General features: G+C 38.1%; 1 protein-coding gene across 4 annotated transcripts in view; it reads left to right on the forward strand.

Annotated features, from left to right (window-relative positions):
* Positions 1-14956, forward strand: part of eda2r.L (ectodysplasin A2 receptor L homeolog) — a 251666-nt gene that overhangs the window by 38920 nt on the left and 197790 nt on the right. For all 4 annotated transcript variants that reach the window (XM_018241095.2, XM_018241094.2, XM_018241096.2 and 1 more), the window contains one exon: positions 2598-2688. The gene's annotated coding sequence lies outside the window, so the exon portion shown is untranslated. The remainder of the gene's footprint in view (positions 1-2597; positions 2689-14956) is intronic.

The raw sequence follows: 14956 nt of genomic DNA on the forward strand, positions 1-14956 counted from the left end.
ATTCTATTCTGGCCCTACCCTATTTATATTCAAGTCTCTCATACAAATCAATACATGGTTGCCAGGGTAATTTAGGAGCAATAGGCACATTTTAAATTAATTGAGGACCCTTTGAAGTTTTCTTGCTGGAACTTTGAATTTATACAGTTTAAAAATGTGTTTGTTTAATGCTGGAGCTTGCCATACTTTAAGACAAGTTTCCACCAAAATAAATCAAGAAAGGCTTTAAGCATAAATACATTCCAAAAAATATAAACTCTTTTGAATTACAGCTATACCCATAATCCTACAGTTTGTTGTTGCAATCACATAGGTTGTTAAAGCAATGAAATGCCAGTTTCCCTGCTTGGCCTGCTGCATGCTACAGAAAACAGCAACCCAGTTTTAGTGTACACTCCAAATCTATACATACCTAATGATTTTAAGTGGTACATTGTAAAAATCAAAGCTGCAGATGTTACTATAGATAAAAAACAGACAGACCTTTCCAACACACCCCATCTCTTTCACTTGAGTTATTTGCACTACACCTTTAAAGCATTTAGATGCAGGCAGAGCCTTCCGCTGTCTTTGGGGTATAAAGGATGATGGTCGAGAAGAACATCAGTATCTTTTAAATTCAAAGGCCTTGTAATGAATGCCAGGTTTCTGATTGGTTGCTGGCCATTTTCAAAGCATTTCCTGGAAGATTTTACAAAGTGCTGCCAAAACACATCTCATCTGCATTTTCATTAGCTGTACTTCTGCCATTAATCCCCCCCGAAATGGAACAGGTACATTGCATTATTCCAAATTTTCTTAATTTGGGTACCAAAAAAAAAGTGAGTGCAAGATTTCTGGGCTATTAAGAGAACATTTAGACATAGGTTTATGATGTCTGGTCTCTATTTACTCCTGTCTTAAAGTACAATACACCTAGTGAATAATTTAGTACCATTGCTCTTGTAGACCCAAGTCTGCTGTTAGGTTAAATGATCTGTTATACCCCCACCCAACCCCAATTTATTTTGGTCATTAATTTTAGAGAACGTTTAATGCCAAGCTAAGCAAATTTCTTCCTTCCCCTCTCCCACAGTTTGCATTTAGAAATGCTATGTTACTAATGCTATTACTTCAGTGATATTAATAGTTCTGTTCTTCTGAGTCCTGTTTTTAATAGGCTATCTAGTATGCATGCACTATTTTTTCAAGTAAAAAAAACTGTTGTTTATTAAATATTGTAAATCAAAAGAAATGATTGTAATTGTGGGGTGAATTTCGGTTTTTAACCTTCAATGACATTTTCCCTTTCGTATCTGAAACAAGTCAATAAATATCCTCTACGACATAAGTAGTGACATCATATTAAGTTACCATAAGTCTTTAACTTTTTATTTGTGTGTTTGTTTTTCCAAAAAGTGTAGTTGTATCATACTATATTATAGTGTTGTCCATTTTTTGAGTTTATTTATGAGCCAGATTGTATTAGCATAGAATTTACCGGCAGAATAATACAGTGTCCAACTAATTCAGGGCTGCCATCAGAAACCTACTTTTTCATTCCCCCCCCACTGAAATATATTAAATATTCATGTTTACTTCTTTATGCATGAACTCTCCTTTGGAAAGTTTGACTTTTTCTGTTAAGCCCCCTTTTTTTATTAATAAGCCAAAACAAGTTATAATGTAAGACACTGGGGAGTGTAAGTGCAAGAGCATGCCCTCTAGTTCTCATTTACTAAGCACTTGTAGACGCCCAACTACCCCCCCCCCCGCTGGCTGCTTTCACAAGATTTTGGGTAAGTGCCTATTAGCTCTTCTGATTACACCTGAAAGTGCAGCTTTAAGGTCAGTTAAGGTGAGATTTGGGGAAATCTTATTTGATCTTATATTCTCAGCTGAATTACTAATATAGCAATATTGTCCAATACTTGTAACCTTGTTATTAGCTAAGAAGGACCCTGAACAATGGTTGGACCTCCACATGAAGCTTGACAGACCTACACTTACCTATGTTCATGCAGATTACATGTACAGTCTAGTTTTGCCATGGGTCTGCATCCCAGTGTGTTTTCTAAGATGTCACTTATGCCCCGGAGGAAGCCGTGTAATACGGTGAAACGCGTCGGGCAGGTGGCATAGGTGGACGGTGGGCGATTAGCTCCCAATTGTTCCCCACGTAGCTAGGCAGAATTTTCGCTGGGGAATGACTGGAAGGGAGGTTTTGGGAAGGGCCACAGAAGCATGGCGGATACTTTAAGATTTTAGTGGTCAGGCTGTTAAGATAACGCTGACTACACGATTTGTCCACCAATCCATCCTATGCCTGGTTTTTAAATGTGTGTTTTTTAGGGACATGGTCCCGGACTTCCATACACTTATAATGGAGTCAGATTTGGCATTATCTTTGTGGGTGCGTGGGTGTTTTTAACTCACTTGGATTAAAAGTTACGTTTTATGTTATCTTTCACAAACTCTATATAATAATTTATCTGAACTGGTTAGCTTGGAGTTTACAGGGTTAAAAAAATCCTCTACTTTCCCTGTTTCTCTGGTGGTTGTTTAGATTATTACGGTACTGAACATTTTCCTGATTTTTTTTTTTATTTTTTTTTTAGACCATGAATTATCTTCATTACCCTCGTTTGGACAGTTTCTGTTATATGAACATCTTTCTGTAGGAAGTGTCTTCAAAATGTCAAATTAAAGGTGAGGCCTCACTAGTTACCTATAAAGTTTTACTTAACGTCTACTGCTAATACCAATTCTTATGCAACCTAGTATTTAATGTGCCTGCTCTACCACTTTTATTGCATTGTTTTGTTACTTTTAAGCCATATTTAATTATAATTCCAAGATTCCTCTATGTGTCATTGCCATAAAATAACAATTCAGTCTCTCTTCTGATGATATCACATTTAAAAAGTCAGATGAGTCCAGAGGCCATAAATATCGTAAAGAGGTGCAACATGAGTCTTGGCCCATCTCAAACATGCCAACACTATACTCATCCAGGTATTAGGGTGGGAATATAAGGGGGAAAACGGAAGAAGTAGAAGAGCATTTCATCATTAAATCCCATTCCAATGCAGACCTCATACTGTAAGTATTGCATAACAATATTCTGCCTTGACTTGGCTACAGGCATGAAGCACTGCTTGTATTACTAGCTATTCTGAGCCTTTATCCTTTCTTTATAGTGAACTGTAAAATAGTGTGTACTTACCTATTCAGGGCTGGTTTGGGACATCATACAGTATATAAAAGTAAGGAGAACTTGTCCAAGAGTTATCATTACATTATCTAATTATCTAATACTAATATTATATAATGCGTTTTGATGTATCCAGTAATCCCCCACGTGTGCCTTCTGTCTATTTTTGTTTAAAGATGATCATGAGAATCGCTGTATACTCAAAATACAGAAAACATGAGGCAAATTCACGAATGTTCACCTGCAAAGGCTTCGGCACATTTTATGCCACTTTGCTAGCCGTTAATTCGCTACCACTATGCTAAATCACTAAAATGCGAATTTGCGTCTCGGCAGCCAAATGCTGGTGAAATTTTGTTAACGTTAATTCATCAGTACACGCAATTCATAGTGGACTTTCACTAACATTAGTTTCTACCTAGTTAAACTTCGTTAGTACACTTACGGAAATTTGAAAAGGGCGGGTACATGTAGGTCGTTTATATGACTTTATTAGTGTTGTTGGTGCAAATGCTTGAAGTGGCCACTAATTATTACACATGTCCAAGGAAGCAAAATAGACAAAAGAGATTCTGTAATGATAACAAAAACTCAAAGAACAGGTGCCAAAGGCCAATGTATGCACTACCATAGTTAATGAAGTTGCAATAAATTATGCAAACAGGCAAAAAACTAGTGTGAGGAGGAGGATGATATACTCACGATTCACCCCAGTCCACAAGTGCAAATCCAGGAAATAGCAATAGGAAATATCCAGGAAATAATTGGAGTCCCTCCAAAAATAAGGTAGTTAAAATAGTTAAAAATACAAAAATATTTATTAGGACATAGTGGATCCTCTAATGCCCTCGACATGAGCCCACCCTAAAACAAATGTTGCATGCCCCTGAAATGGTTAAAAAAAGTTAAAACAAACATTTTTACTTTCAAATACAAATCACACTTTAAAATATGAAAAAATGCCAGCGTTTTTTTTTTCCTTTCATTTTTATGACTTTTTGGCATACAGGATATGATGTCATTGACATAAGATTGAGGAGGATGTATTCTTCATATTATCAGTTCGCCAGGTCTAAACTGGCAAACGAAAGGGGTAACGTAATGGAAAATGTGCACTTGAATTTGTGGAGCAACGATCGTTTGCCTGAATGAAAATAAACCTGGTGAAAGGGCGCAAAACTTCACTAGCGATGTACTCTTTCACTAGTCCTCTATGCCTGTTAGTAAATTGACGATCTCCCTGCGGATTGGATTTCTGGTGAATTGTCACTAGCGAGGGCCACTTTGCCCTTTAGTAAACCTGCCCCCATGTGTTTTTTGAGTACCTGACTTCTCTTATATGATTGGAGTATAGGTTTTTTGTGCACCCCTTTCTGATGGTTTGGGGCTGGGGCACCTGGACCACACTAATAACTTGACTTAACTTATTTATTATTGTTTATGGAATAACTGTAATCAAATGCAGTGGATATCTGTTTCTTGGATACAGCGAAAGCCTTTGATACAGTAACAGTGGCAGGCTAACATATAATGGATACAGGGGAAATGATCTATTCATGGGTTGATGACTGGTTGAATAAAAAGTGCAGAGGCTTGGTATAACTAGGGAGTTCTGTTCCCCAAGCCTCTACTCTTTATTTGGTTTGCTAACGATGCAGTATGGAGCAGCACGATTCACCTAAAGGCATTGGTTTTGTTACGGATGGAAAATAGAATAACATGTTGATAAAGCATAGGGTTTGTTTGGCAGATGCAGTGAATATGTTATTAACTAAAGTTTAGAAATAAGAAGGGCATCGGTTCAGGGAGAAATTACTAGGAAGGATTCTTTTTTTTAAATAAAATTTAACCCCAGTCATCCATGTAATGCAGGGTTGTGCTTGAAGTACATTTTAATTTTTTAGTTTGAATGTTCAATGTACATACATGACTCTGTGGCTTCACTGTTGTGGTTCTACCAAGAGCATATTAAACAATTCCTTTCAGTCATAAGCATGGTTTCCTACTGAATGAGATGAGTTTGATAAGATGTGAGGGAGAATTTACTTGACCTACATGAACACCCGTGGAACATCACCTGGAACATCAGCTGACAGCCGGTCCTGATGCCCAACCTCACTAATGCTCATGTGACTGAAAGGAGTCAAGTTCTACCAGCAATGGTCCAACATCTAGTAGAAATTCTTCCCAGAATAGGCTGTTCAAAAAGAAGGACCAATTTCATATTAATCTCTTTGATGTGGGAAAGAGATGTTGACCAGGCATTTGTCCAGATGCTTTTGGACATACAATATATTTATTAATGCAATTCCCCACAAGCCAGGCCATGTGCCCAGAAATTACAATTTATTAAGACTTGAACAACCTTTCTTTAGGCTCTTTTGTTCTTTTCTTGTTTAACATCTTCCCACACAAGGACTTTGCTGTGGGGGACGCATGTGCCTATCTGTGCTGCTTGATGCGGGCAGAAATTTGTTTGCCCACATCTAAAGGAGAGTTTCTTTTTATATTTGGATGACTATTGCTTCAATGAAATTTTAAAGCCTCGGCATGGCAAAAAGTGGAATTTAATACAGCTGCTTTTGGGCAAAAGCAAAAAACAAACAATTAAAAGTTTCATTTGTAATTTCGTTTTAATTCTCATCTACCACAAAAAGGAGGATGAGTTTATCCACTTGTTTGTTTGGAGAGATATTCTTGCTTGGGAATAAACATGGGAGTCAGGGCACCTGGGCGCTGTAGTTTCAGCTGAAGTAGATGTATGGTGGGCAGTGCTTGAGGCTACTGGAGAAAGCTTTGGGAAAGACTAAATGAAACTGTTTTAGAAGAAAGGTTAATTTTAATTCTGTACAGCTGTTATTGCTACGTCTGTTGGAGATTTACTAACTGACATCTTTTTGGGCTATATGAAAAATACAATTATGTTTAAACAGATTGGTTGTGTGTAGCCTCATTTTGTTTTATATTCTTCTTGCCTAAAGGGAAAGCAAAGTCATAAAGACCATGAAGCATGGTGTGAGTTATTTGAGAAAGTTCGCAAATTAATAAGATGGAAATGCTGTTAGGTCTTGTATACTTGGATAAATATTTTCCAACAAAACCCAGGGATAACACTTCCCCTCTTAATATAGTACTTAATGTAAGACGATAGGCGACCTACAGATTCTCTGATCCCTTACCTTCACATGCAAGTGGGAGTGCAACTCCTGGGTTCATGGTCTGTAGTGTAACCCAAACCTGCCAATTTTAAAAGTGTTAACACTCACATAGTTTTGCCTAGTTCTGCTGTGACTATTACATGATTTTTACTCACCTGTAGACAATCATATCTTAAGAGAAACTTTTATTTTGTAAATTTTGTAAAATGTATTTTATGATACACAAAAAAAAAAACATTTCATGACACATACATGTATACATCTTAATATCGTATCAGTCAATATGGTTAATCTTTAGCCGATGGAAATCACTTGACATTTTAATACAGAAAAAATATGAAAAGTGCAAAACATAGTCTATATCATAGTCTGACTTGCTTGCCGGGGGACAGGGATTTTTCCCGGTGGGCGCTGGGTTCATTAGGCCTCTTATGTACCTTGTGTTTTCATTTATTCCCAGCAGTAAGAAACATAGGAAATAATTAGTTTAGCAGTTTCTGATGGGATCAGGGATAAGACAAACTTAATTTGGAGCTACAGCCCCCCTGGGCTTGTGGCGGTAGCTCCAGTGTTTTCCAAAGCAGGTTTTGTCAGTATGTGGACCAGACTGTGGTAACCCTGGAGCTACCATATAAATCCACTGTGGAGATCCTGTACCTACTACTAGGACCAGGGTGGTGGTAAGTATTAATAATAATAATACTATGGGGCAAATCCAGTAAGCGAAAATTCGCCTGGCGTTAGAGTGCGAAGTTGTGCTACAGTCTTATCACATTCGCTAGCGTAATTACGCCAGCGCCCGTTAGTGGCGAAGTGGTGAAATGAAGTAACGCTGGCAAATTTTCACCAGCTTTAGCCACTTCACCCTTTAGTAAATCCTGTTATATGAGTTTGTGCCAGCATGGTTTTATGCGTAATAGATCTTGCCAGACTAACTTAATTTCTTTTTATGAGAAGGTAAGTAGAGACCTCGATTCTGGGATGGCAGTGGATGTGATTTACTTAGACTTTGCTAAAGATTTCATACAGTGCCACACAGAAGGTTACTGGTTAAATTAAGGAATGTTGGCCTGGAACATAGTATTTGTACCTGGATAGAGAACTGGCTAAAAGATAGACTACAAAGAGTGGTGGTAAATAGAACATTTTCTAATTGGACCAGTGTTGTTAGTGGAGTACCGCAGGGCTCTGTACTAGGTCCCTTGCTTTTCCACTTGTTTATTAATGACCTGGAGGTGGGCATTGAAAGTACTGTTTTTATTTTTGCAGATGATACTAAATTGTGCAGAACTATAGGTTCCATGCAGGATGCAGTTGGGGAACTGGGCAGCAAACTCCAAAATGAGGTTCAATGTTGATAAATGCAACGTTATGCACTTATATTATGCAAAAATAATATAAATGCAGTATATTGGGAGTTTCCTTAAATGAGAAGGATCTAGGGGTTTTTGTAGATAACACGTTGTCTAATTCTGGGCAAAGTCATTCTGTGGCTACTAAAGCAAATAAAGTTCTGTCTTGCATAAAAAAGGGCATTAACTCAAGGGATGAAAACATAATTATGCCTCTTTATAGGTCCCTGCTAAGGCCTCATCTGGAGTATGCAGTGCAGTTTTGGACTCCAGTCCTTAAGAGGGTTATAAATGAGCTGGAGAGAGTGCAGAGACATGCAACTAAACTGGTTAGAGGGACGGAAGACTTATATTATGAGGGTAGACTGTCAAGGTTGGGGTTGTTTTCTCTGGGAAAAAAAAAAGGCATTTGCGAGAGGAAATGATTACACTTTACAAGTACATTAGAGGACATTATAGACAAACTGCAGGGGACCTTTCTAACCATAAAGAGGATCACCATACCAGAGGCCACCCCTTCAGACTAGAAGAAAAGAACTTTCATTTGAAGCAACGTAGGGGGTTCTTCACAGTCAGGACAGTGAGGTTGTGGAATGCACTGCCGGGTGATATTGTGATGCTGATTCAGTTAATGCCTTTAAGAATGGCTTGGATGATTTCTTGGACAGACATAATATCAAAGGCTATTGTGATATAAACTCTATAGTTAGTATAGATATGGGTATATAGAATTTATGTGAAAGTATGGAGGGGTATGTGTATGGATGCTGGGTTTTCATTTGGAGGGGTTGAACTTGATGGACTTTGTCCTTTTTCAACCCAATTTAACTATGTAACTATGTAACTACAGGGTTTCCACATCGAGTTTCGTCAATAGTCATATTAAACTGATGCCCAGTCAATCAGTTGCAAACGTTGTTTTTGAACACACAACCCCCACTCTGAAAATACTTAATGCAACTTCTACACAGTTTGCATCAAAAGGTGAGCTCCGTTGTGACTCTTTTCACAATTTGCCCGCAAACAGAAGCACAACTGCTATAATCATATCATTCTTAAAATAAGCGGCATAATGCTTGGGGTCATTTAGAACCCACACAAACATCTGTTTTTTATTCTGCCTGTTCTTTATTCTGAAAATTCCACCAAGTGCACCTATTGATGTAAAGGAACCTGGGAGCTACTGCCTCTCTAGAAGGTGGCAATAACTCATGGGTTCCCACAGCGTCCTGAGTCAATTTCTGCAGTAAAAGTGCAACTTAGAAATCGGTTGCAGACATTATTTCAATACCAAATGTGATTCCAGGTGATTCCAACCAAAAAGAATGTTTTCAGTACAATCTTGGCTGATGCTTATCAAAGCGCATATGCAGGTCTTGTTTTAACATTTTAACAAAGCAGACCCTATGGGGGAATGTAATTAAACGCAAGCATTATTTAAAATGACGTCTTTGCAAATGTGTAGCACTGTTCGCAATGTAACAGTCGCTGGTGAATATTACATTGTACATTTTCTCTCTCTCTAACATCTGCTCTGGAGTTTCGGTAAATATTTTGTCGCTAAAAAGACTTTACACTTGCGAAATTTAATTACATTACACTACTGGGGTTATTTATTAAACTCCGAATGCAAAAATCGCGAAAAGATGTGATTTTTTTAAAATAAAATCTGACGAATTTTTCGGAATTTATTAAACCCTGAGGATGGAAAAGTCTGGATCTTAAAATCCCAGACGTGTCAAGGTTGCATATAAGTCAATGGGAGAAGTGAGCTGGGCTTATGTGCAATACCCCGAAGATTTTGGAGTTTTCGGGTGAAAGTTCAAAAAAAATGGCGAAATTCGTGAAAATCGGATGAAAAAAATCAAGAAAAATCGCGAAAATCTGAATTTTTTTTCCCGCAAAGCAAATTTTCGGGAAAATGTAATAATAACTAAGCGTTAAAAAACGGAGCAGATTTGATCGGGGTCTGTAGCAAAAAATATTGAGATACATTCGGACTGCGATAAATAACCACCTACGACTGTTCAAAAAACATTTGTTCGCAAACTTTTCGATAAAGTCGTTATCTTTCATCAGTCAAAAAGGTTGTAAACATGGTCGCTAACGTTCGCAAGCATCTTTGCGCAGGTTTTTTGCGCTAGTGAAACATATTACTTCCCCCCAATTGTCCTTTCAATGCTGGAATTATGGGAAATGTGTTGCATTGTGGGTAAATGACCCCTTATGTTGGTGCTTAATGTATAGGAAACACCCTGTGATTTTTATTTTGAGTGGACAGGGTCCACCTAATAAACAACTTGTGTAATATTTTGTGCCTTTTCTTTCTAACTCGGCCAGTGCTGTATTTCAATATTCGTTAATCTTAATGAAGACTCACGCAAAATTCAAAATGTCACATAGAATACTCTGGCAGATAGAGTAGCTTAACGTTTGTAGGAACTGTTAATCTGGCTCCCCCCTTCAGAAGACATTTGCCCTGGCTGATAACAGAATGCATGTTAATGAGGATTAACACGTTGCAAATGAAGCTGTTACTTGCCTACAGATTTAGTACAGCTCATCGCCAGCGTGGAACAATGTGCATGAAGCAGAGCTGGAAAATAGGTTTATTATATTAACAACAGAACTCTGCAATGTTATGCTATATAGGATCAACTGTTATCCAATTTATCTAAATTATAATCAATAGTACAGAGACAGGGTCAGTCTGTGGGTCCCTCAGCGGCACATTAGTCACCTCAGGCCATTACCCGCCCCAGCCACAATTCCCCTCCGTCCCCATGTGCCTACCTGTTTTCCTGCTGGGGACCTGGTGCCGTAGAGAGATCGGTTGGTATCGCCAATAGCGAGTCTGGGCTGTCAGTGCCCACCAGGTTTTGATGCCAGTATCCTGTCGGCCGAGTCCGACTCATACAGAGATATAAACCATTAAAACCTCAAAGGGCCTGTCTGAACTACAGGTATATGTAGCTGTTGAAACAGGGGTGACAACCAGTGGTGTAATAATTTGGGGTGCAGGGTGCAGTAGTTCCCAAGAAAAAGGGGCAAACTTTCCATATGTTCTACCAGATGTATACATGTGCTGGGGGAATGGGAGGATCACAGGTTATGCTTAGTGGATGGGGGCCACAAATATTTTTAGTTGCTGAGGGAGGTCCTGAGGAAGTTACTTTAGGCACCAGGTGACTGCCGTACTCTACAGAGCAGTATGCACAGGCCCCATGTAATATGAATTGCAATTTTTTTTTGCTTAAATGATGACCTCAAAATCTTAACATAGGTTGTCTCTTTGGCCATGGTGTCTTGATGGATTCTGTTAGAAGGTATATTAAAGGAGTTGTTCACCTTGAGGTTAACACGTGAAGGCCTATTTATCAAAGGTCGGAGTTTTTGAAACCATGGCTAAACTCACAAAATATAAAACTATCCATGCCATGGATTTTTTTTTAAAAGATTTTAATGGAGAATAATGCACTAAAAATCCAAATACCTCTAAAATCTCAAAAAATTTGACTTTTTGGACATTTCCCAGCAAAAATAAATCCGAAAATTTACTTAAAACGGTCCAATAGGATCAGCACAGCTCCCACTGACTTCTATAGGACCTCAACAACTTTTACCTGACAAAGTTTTGTATTGGTGGTTTCTAATACATCTCAAATTTTTAGAGCTTTTTTTTTTAACCCACAAATTTTTTAGAGATTCGTGGAAAAAAATCTAAATTTGTTAATAAATGATCCCCTTATTATGTAATTGAATGTCCCATTCTCAGCCGCTTTCATATTGTCATAATTTTTTTGATCTTTTATAGCTTTTTTAAATATTTGCATTTCTCTCTTTACTCTTTCCAGCTTCAGCTAATTGCACTGTGAGAGTACATTATTTAATCTCTCTATATTCAGGCCCACTCCTTTTGATTTACCAGTCTCTCATTCTGGGGCTGGGGCCTGGTTACTGGGTCAAATTGATTCCTAGCAACCAGCTGCTGAAATTCCAAACTAGAGAGCAACTGAACCAGAAGCTTAATAATTCAAAAACCATCAGAAGACCAGTTGCAAATTGTCTCAGAATATCACTTCTTTGCATCATACTAAAACTTAATTTAAAGGTAAACAACCCCTGAAAAGCTTTAATGCACTCACATTACTGTCTAATGCTTGCACTTGATTTGTAGTTATAACATAGGACCCTACAGTATTTAAGCTCACTGTCTCATCAGTGCAAGTCTCATTGGGGAGTCCTAACCACTGGCTAAAGGTCCACGCATTTTTATGCAGCATTGCAAATATATAAAGGGAATGTGCACCAATATTCTGATTTATAGTTGCCATTAATTATAGCAACAAAAAAGAGCATATTTACATGTGCAAGCGAAGTTACTTGGGGGTGCAGGTCACGGTTTTCAATATTCTCCAAGCAGATTCCAGGATACATTAAAAGAGGAATATAGAGCCTGTAGTTCAAACTGGTAATTACTCACACAGCCCTCGTCCTTTATAAAGACCACAGTGGAGGCTCTTTACATTCTTGATTTAATTTATATTCTATTTCATCCTCTCTGTGTTTTGAAGTTTACTATAGTAATATTGATGCTGTACTTGGTACAGCTGGAATGTGATGCAACAGGAACATCTGTCTTTCAACTGTTCAAAATAAAGTTGTGGGTGGTATAAACCTCGTCCCGCTTCTGAATGGGACCTTCATACATAGAACAAATGTATACCATATGAGATTACTGGAAGGTACCTGGGTTTATTTAATTTTTTTTTCTGTATTTCTACGTATCTGAGAAAGGTACTGGAGGTATCCTACAGTAATATCCTAGGTTTTCCAAGCCTGTCAATCTTGAGCCAACATATTTAAATTACACCTAAGAATGTAGCTTTGACAGACGACTGCAGATATATCTGAATTCCTTTTGAGATAATGTGGCTACACCCAAATGTGGAAAGAGATTTTACATGCCTTCTTTAAGCATGTTTTTGCAGAGCTCTGCAAAAGTTATGTTGGATTTGTAGGCTTTTTATATGATAGAAGAAAATGGTTGCTGTCTCTGTGCTGCTTTATTAATTTTTTTATCTTTCACAAGATCAAGGCTTTTACTTTGACCCCACTATACCAGTACCAGCAATGACTGGAGCAACACCATTCTACATAGAAAATATTTACAGCTACATATAAAAATAAATAATTGGAACTAATCAATTTTAGGTATACCCTATGCCAATGATCTCCAACCAGTGGCTCGTGAACAACATGTTGCTCACCAACCCCTTGGATGTTATTCCCAGTGGCCTCAAAGTAGGTGCTTATTTTTAAACCCAGGCTTGCAGACAAGTTTTTGTTGCATAAAAACCAGGTGTATTGCCAAACAGACTCTCCTGCTGGCCAGTCCACATGGGTGCTACCAAATACCCAATCAAAGCTTTCATTTGGCACCCCAGGGACTTTTTCCATGCTTGTTTTGCTCCCCCCAACTCTTTTTATGTTTAAATGTGGCTCATGGGTAAAAAAGGTTGGGGAATCCTACCCTATAGGGATTGGCGAATTTGACCCGTTTCATTTCGGCAAAAATTCTCCGCCGGCGAAATGTCGCAGATGCCCATTAAAGTCTATGGGCGAAATGTTTTGGACGCATGTACAAGTCTATGGGCGTCATTTTTGCGGCGAAACAAGCCGAAATCCCCACTACCCTATGCTAAAGGAGGCAAAAGGTGGAGTGCCATTTCATCTCAAACAAAATCCTATATCATAATTTCAACTATTTACCACTTTTCACAGTTTTCGTAGACTACATTTCTTGACTAATGCATTGGTCCCTTAAGTAAATCCTGCTCAGTTTTGGCTTTTATATACAGTGTTGGGGTTCACCATAGCCAAAGCAAGTTGGGACCACCATTAATGTTGGGTAAGAGGGTATTTTGACAAGATGGAAGTTGAGTCTAGAGATACAGAATAATTTTTTGATTGGGGATTAATTAATTAATCTCCTTGGGATATTATTGGACATAAACGGTCAAAGAAAAGTCCCCATTTACACCGAATAATTTTGGTTGGTGGCCTAATAGTTGCTGTTTTAATGTTACAAGAGAATCTCCTATATGTTTATCCCTTGCAAAGAGACATGGCTTTTTCCAATGCAACTTCAGGCTGTACTTTTGTTGTTTCTTCTGTAACATCACCCTTTCTATACAAGTTCCTATTATAATGCAGACACAATAAGGAGATGATCACCATCTGTCTCCAGAACCCTTAAATAACGATGCATATAACTGTTTTATGGTATATTAACTATGTGGGTCTTTTTTTGTACTAAGGAAGGCGAAAAACGTGGCCAATCTTCTCAACAAGTCCCTTCTGACATCTGAGGAGCAATCAGAATTATTCCTAGGGTCAATATACTATAATAAATAAAGCTATAGAGAAAAGTAGTGGTACAGAAGTATAATTTGTGATTATAGCTATACAAAGTACTAAAAATATACCATTTCCATTTTCATGTGTTTCCGTGATGTGCTCCCTTGCTGTTTTCCTGTGGCCTTCCTTTTGCTCTTCATCTAGGCTATTGGGGTGAATTCTGAACTGTAATCCTGGAAGGTGAAGAAACTAATTTAAAAAAAAAAACTTGGAAAAAGACACCTGGAAATAGGTTTTCTTCATTAACTGATACACAAATGGTAATCTTATCCATACTCTTCTCAATTGCATAGTTTAAATATTCTGTTGCAGGCACGTTTATTGCATTGTTATAGGATATTTTCTGGCCAGAAACGTTCAGGCAGCGCAGAGCCATGACAAATGGTGAATTAACCTGAAACTCATACTGTGTCAGACTCAGTGCCGTGCCCAGGTTGCTCCTCTAAGTTTGACATTTGAACATTTTTCATGAGCTACTCCTACAAGAGAGAAGTGCTGGAAGGGTGCCCCAAGCATAAATGTAGCCTCTTCACATATGTATGTAACTGGGTGTGATATTGACGCATGCTAGAAAGGGTTCATAATGTGGAACCTTATCTCCGCCGGATCTTAGCAGTAGTAAATTGAAGCTCTTAGCTTTTTTGGCATTACAGGAAATAATTGCAACATGATGTTCACACTGAGTCACAGGGACTAGAAGCTAAATTCCAAACACTTGTGCAACCAATTGAAAGGGGCAATACACATGTTCAACATGAGTTCAATGAACAGTGTTGAACATACTTTGTTCATCTGTTGTTTTAATTCATTAATAAATATGGTTTTTGTTATTT

Source organism: Xenopus laevis, chromosome 8L (assembly GCF_017654675.1).
Source record: "Xenopus laevis strain J_2021 chromosome 8L, Xenopus_laevis_v10.1, whole genome shotgun sequence".
NCBI classification, from domain to species: Eukaryota; Metazoa; Chordata; class Amphibia; order Anura; family Pipidae; genus Xenopus; species Xenopus laevis.